Below are 6,044 nucleotides of genomic sequence, written 5' to 3'. Positions count from 1 at the left end.
TAAGTCACAGTGACCAATCCTTTGTCAGGATTGTTGCAAGATTGTTCTGACCTTCAGCAATTCTTCCCATTTTACAGTCTCTTGGGATGAAAGAGATCCAATCGTGTGCAACCCCTGTTCACGCCCTGAAAAAGAAGTTGTTACAGATTATGGGCCTACTGGTTTACTGTCTTCATGACCTAAAAATAACAGAACCAGCTTGTTCTCTGATATCAGACACTCCCTGAAGAATTCACAGCATAGCAGCTCTTCTTTTCAAGGCCAGTTCACATTTTCCCAACACGTTACAGATAAGCTGTGCCTCTCTGTTAACCGAAGGAAAGAATTTGCTCTGGCATTGAGCACAGTCACGGGACTGAGTAATGAAGTATTGAGCAACAACAAACACCACTAGTCATGATTACCACATTCCTCCGTTGGCAGCAGCCACCCTGTTTGCTTGCCCATGGGGATGGCAACTAGAGTTTTCCCTTTGCTGAAAGCTGAGCTAAGGATAGCTGCTGCTTCCTCCTCAGCCAACTGCACTGAGCTGGCAGGACTAAGGCTAGGTAGGAGCTGGATGACAAAAGCAATCGCCTCTACTAGCTCACCCATTACTCGGTCAACTTTATGCAAAAAGGACGATAGCCTTGCTGACTTGTGTCAAAGATCTGTCGACACTACTTGAACGTTGGCAGCGCGGGGGGAGGTATCACTGCACTGCTAAGCACCTTCCTGTGGCGATTCAGGCACCTGAGGTGCCGCATGGATTCGAGCGCACAGCAGTTGCTCTCCACGGAAGCTGCGTGCAGACAATTGATGCTTCATTGACTAAAACATGTAGAGAATTTGCACAGGTAATGCCTTATTTTCTACAACTTGTACAATCGTTGACTAGTTGAGGTTGAAAGGGGCCTCTGTAGGTCATCTGGTCCTGCTGCTGATCAAAGCAAACTTCCACAGACTAGACAAACTGCATCTGTGTCACGTCAAGCCTCAAAATACACTTTATGAGCCAAGCTGTAATAGGTGAAGATAGCAGATAGAAAATACCTTATCATGTAGCAGGCAACACCCACCTCCTGTTGTTTTTATTCATATTAACCCCACTAGTGCAAACTGCTGCTTAAGAAAGTCTAGCCTGTGATAGGCTATTAGAAAGTTATTTTAAACACTGAACAGTGTTTTTACGTCAGTTACAGTCGGCAATATTCATTATTTATGGTTGTATTAATTAAGGTCAAATGCAGCAGTTCTGATCTGCTGTGTAAAGACTGTGTATTATCTGCTGTGAATGCAATAGCAAATGCAAACTTACATTTACAGTGTAAATAGTTAAAACTCATACATCATTGATTATAACCCAGTAGACTGATAAGAAAAGGTGATCTGTGAGCTTTACCAAGACCTACAAACCCACTGCAGCTGAAGCTTATCACAACGCTTCCAAGAGCGAGGGCCAGCATGTTCAGTGTGAAGTTCAGTGTGAAGTTCAGGTGCGAGCAGCTAGCGATGCACTGAGCGCCTTGTCCCTGCACCAGGTAGGTGTCACTCACCTTGGACTGATCTTAGAAGTTTCAGTCCTAAAGCTTGTAAGTGAAATAGTGCTCTGAATAGCTGCGCAAGCGATAGCATGCTTTGACAATATCTACGGGAGACGGCTAGTTTATTTTTATACTGGCTATTATATCCCAATCCCATAACTGCAGTCTTCAACAGAACAGAGCAGGAGTTTCTTTGTCTCTGTGTTAGGTTGGTATTTTGAGAAAGTAGCTGAACAATTTGTTTTGCTAAAGACCTCTTTTACAACACAGCTCTGCTTCGACACCTGCCCAGCACATCCAACCTGATTCTGGGGCCAAAGAAACCCTGGAGAGTGAACAACTGCAGGAGCAAGGAATGTTAGAATGAACTCTCCAGTAACTGATTCCGAAGTTACTTCGACTGCAGTAAGGGAAATGAGATATCGGGTTGATTTATACATAACTTGAACTGTTCTTCACTCTAGTGAAACAGGAAGTGAAAGAGACACCTGACTTGCCAGTCTGCAGGGGAGGGAGAGCACTGGGATGGAAACAGCACTGCTTCTGAACCCACACAGCATGCTGCAGCCGCCGGGAACCAGGGAGGGCCCGCGCCTTGCCCTGCCAGGCACAGCTTCCGCACCATCTAGTACTGACAAAAGCAGTTAGTTGTGTCTGAAACCCACAGAAATCACTTTACAACTGAAGGACATCCTTTATGACATGGCTAACTCACCCTTAGTGGAGACTACCATAAAAAGGTGAAGCAGAGGGGACTACTCCATCAATACAGATGCCTGAGCTCTTGAAAGGATAAAATAACTTCTTCAGCTTTAGCTCACCTCTAACAGGTTTAACACAGGTACTTTTTTTCCACTCTGTGCAGCTTACTTTAAAGCCGTAAAGCTGAGCAGGTTCCTGTGATGCAGGCTGTACTAGAGAGTAGATGAGCTCAAATAGTAACCAGACCTCAAACCTCTGGCTAAAGCAAACGTTGCAAGTTACCATACAGACCTAGATAGGGTACTAAGTTTCCATACTTGAGAGAAACACTTGTTTGGCAACAATTTCTGAAGTTTTTCCCTCCTTTGTGTCCAGCTCCACACAACCCTGCCACGGGTCTTGAGATGCAGGCCAAGTTCTGTTCTGTAAAAGTTTGCGTGAACAAAACCATAACCAGCAGTATTCCCCACCTAACCCTGAGCTCTCCACTTGATAGTCCAGTGGTTTGTTCTCCTGTACAACATTTTGCTGCAATTTTAGAAGGTGAAGGTACCTTTGAAACCCTACATACTCGTTACAGGGCGCCTGAAGGTTTTAAACCCTGTTCCTCAGACCCTTGCGCAGAGAGAAGGGAAGGCACACGGCTTTGCTCTGAACAGAAGGAGGCTTCTCTGCATGTCACTTCTCAACTTCAGCCGTACTGCACAAATGCACCTGCTAAAAAAAGAAAAACATGAACTAAAAAGCAGTGGCAACAAACCCAGAAATTTCCTGCTGTGATTTTTAGCCCAAATGTTAATTATACTTGTTTTTCTAGATTGAGGTTTTTAGGAGCATGTGTTTTGTCTGCTCTCTCCAGTTAACTAACAAATTCTGTTGAGAAAATTGGAAATAAATTTGGAAGGGAAATGATCTATGTTTTACCTGCAACACATCATCAACCTGCAGCTGAAACTCCAACAAATTCAAGAAGTAACATTGCAAAACTACCTGATTATTCAATTATAAACAGCTCTTTCAGAACAAGTTGTGAGGGGGAAGAGTTGTGGGGCTTTTTGTTGGTGCCCCCCGCTTTTCCTCTGAAACCCTACATTGGAAACTCAGCTGACAGTGCAAGGTAATAATGATTGTGTACTGCACGCCCTCAACCAATTCAGCACTGCTTGGTGTCTTACACAAAGCATTCTTGACCAGCTCAAAGAAGATACTTCTGAGTGAAAGACTAAGGAGTCAGGGGCACGAATACACCTTTTCAACAGCATTTTTTCAAAACAACCACAAGTACACAAAAAGACCAGCAGAAATGTTTTCACACAGAGTAGAAAGCATCACCACATGCTGAATTGGTCAAGTTGACAAATGAGGCATGATACTCAACACACAAGACAAAATACATGTTGAGAAGATATTAAACTTTGATGAGATATAGACTTCTTTGAAGTCTACCATCTTGTCAACACTAGACTTCTCAAATGTCTTGGGGTTTGTTAGCTAATGCGTTCAACCTTCATGCATTTCATTTACTCCTTAGGCTAGACAAGGCCTCAGAAACAACTCTGTTAGATGAGCTTTGAAGCATTCTGTCCTTGCCTTATGTTGTGACCCGTAATCTTGATGAGGCTTCACTCTCCAACAGTGACATTCGTGATACAAGGTGACAGAGTACACTTGGTAACACCAGCTGTCAAAACACAACTGAGCAAAAGGTAGCTTTGCAGGTGCACTCCCAAGGGTTACTGAAGCTGAGGCTAAGAGAACAAAACTGACAGAACATACTTCAAACACAGCGTTTATTACAAAGCTGCATAGAGTTTATGCCATTTCGTTTGAATACTTCCGTTTAAACTACAAACAACACACAAGGCTAGGTTACAGTATGTAATAAAATCAACAACGATTATCTAGTAAATTGGGTACAACAGAATATACCACTGCATTTAATTTCACAAAAACATTTCTGAAACAAAGCACTTACAGAATTAAAAACAAACAAACAAAAAACAAAAACAAAACCATACAATCTTTCAAACATTTAAAACTTTAATTCCTTTCCTCCTCCCCGACGGGGCTGCAGAGAACTAGTGTGACGTGAAGGCAATAGCTACTTGGAGTGGCACATCAGCAGCACCTAAATGAAAAGTTTATGGATCAACTTCTCCATCTTTTCTATAACCATCCCATTCTCTCAAACTACCTGAAAACAAGTTCCAATGGGTTGCATGACAACAACTAAATAAAGTTTGGTCCTACACCTTATTGTTAATGACGATTAAGACATGAATAGTAAGAAGAGATCTGATTCAATGTTCCAATTATGAAATGGACCATTTTCTCTTCTTTTAACAAGTTTTGTAACTGAAGTAGTAGTATTGCTACTAAAGTAGTTCCCTGTATATTAATGATTCACCTCTTCACTTGTACTTAGTTATCATTAGCATATGTTCACTGAAGGAAAGGGCTAGATTTTCCAGCTCCTTAACCCTATCCCTCATCTCCTTCCACCACTGCACATACAGTGGTATACAGGACAGTTTATTTGGTCTGTATAACATGTACATCAGAACTTCAGATTTGGGGACCTCTGTTACCACTGCCACTTTACTTTCCCACTATCTCTTCCTTAGGGATGATGACGGATGACCGAGCCAACTTCTCACAAAGCTGCAGATCTTCCTTTCAACGCCACCACACAACCCTACTAATGCTGCCGAAAACTGCATGTGGTCACATCGGATGGAGGAAAGGAAGAGTGGTGCAGAGTGACAACTCCCGAAGCCCAGCACTACACACTGTACCTGTGCTCCGAGAGCTGCACGGCAGCTGTACTTGCTGGCTGCATCCCACTGGCCAGACTCCACTCAGGCAGCTGGCTAACAAAGGTGCCAAAATAGTGCCTGCCCTCGTTCACATGAATAAACACACAGCAGTATTATCTCTGCAGTTATTCGGTGCCCTCGCACACACAGAATTTCCAGATTTCTAGGGAAACACTTCATCCTCCATACAGAAGACACTATCCTTTTTTGGTTGTTCTCATGTAACTCTTCACAGTGTAATGAAGCATTGTCCAATTTCTGGGCTGACAAGGTGAAGGAGGAACACAGATACAGGGTGTGCATGCTGTGGGTGCCTACCTTTTCATGCGATCAACTTCAACACTCAGAGGTGTAACAGGAGGGCATAGGTTGTCATGAACCCCATGCTAACATCTTTCTACAAAGGCCCTGAAGACTTTCAGGGAATAGCCCAGAAAGAGACTCAAAAATTGGGAAGAGAAATAACACTGCCTTTGACAGCAGTGAGATAAAACAATGCCACCGTCAGTGGTTTTCAAACAGTAACATATCCCGAATGTAGAAATGCAGGGCAAATGGCTTAATGGCCCCTCTAAAAAAGTAAAATCAGTGTATGAGATACGTCAAAATTACTTCACTAATTATGTCACAGTGATACATACAACAGACCAGATAGCTCTAGTGAGGAATAACAGAATGCAGTTCAGTGTGATAAAAACTAAGTTGTAGAGGACACACAAAAAACCCACCCCAACACGATTCATTTGATCAATACAGGGTGTAAATACCTTACCTTGCTCTGAGCAAATCCTACTACCCTCCCTTTCCCTGACTTCTTATGCTCTGCTCAGCTTCATGGGAATGCAGAATACAAAAGGGAGGTTTAATCTATACTGTGTGTTGGGCTGGGATTTCTTATTCTCCTCCCCCCTCCCCATTATTATTCAAATACAGACCAAGGTTATAAAGATCTACCATCCCCAGAGTCCTGCCATTTCAGTTCCCACTAGATACAGACAGTGAT

Source organism: Eurypyga helias, unplaced genomic scaffold (assembly GCF_000690775.1).
Source record: "Eurypyga helias isolate BGI_N326 unplaced genomic scaffold, ASM69077v1 scaffold25454, whole genome shotgun sequence".
Classification (NCBI taxonomy): Eukaryota; Metazoa; Chordata; class Aves; order Eurypygiformes; family Eurypygidae; genus Eurypyga; species Eurypyga helias.
Note: the sequence above shows the minus strand (reverse complement) of the source record.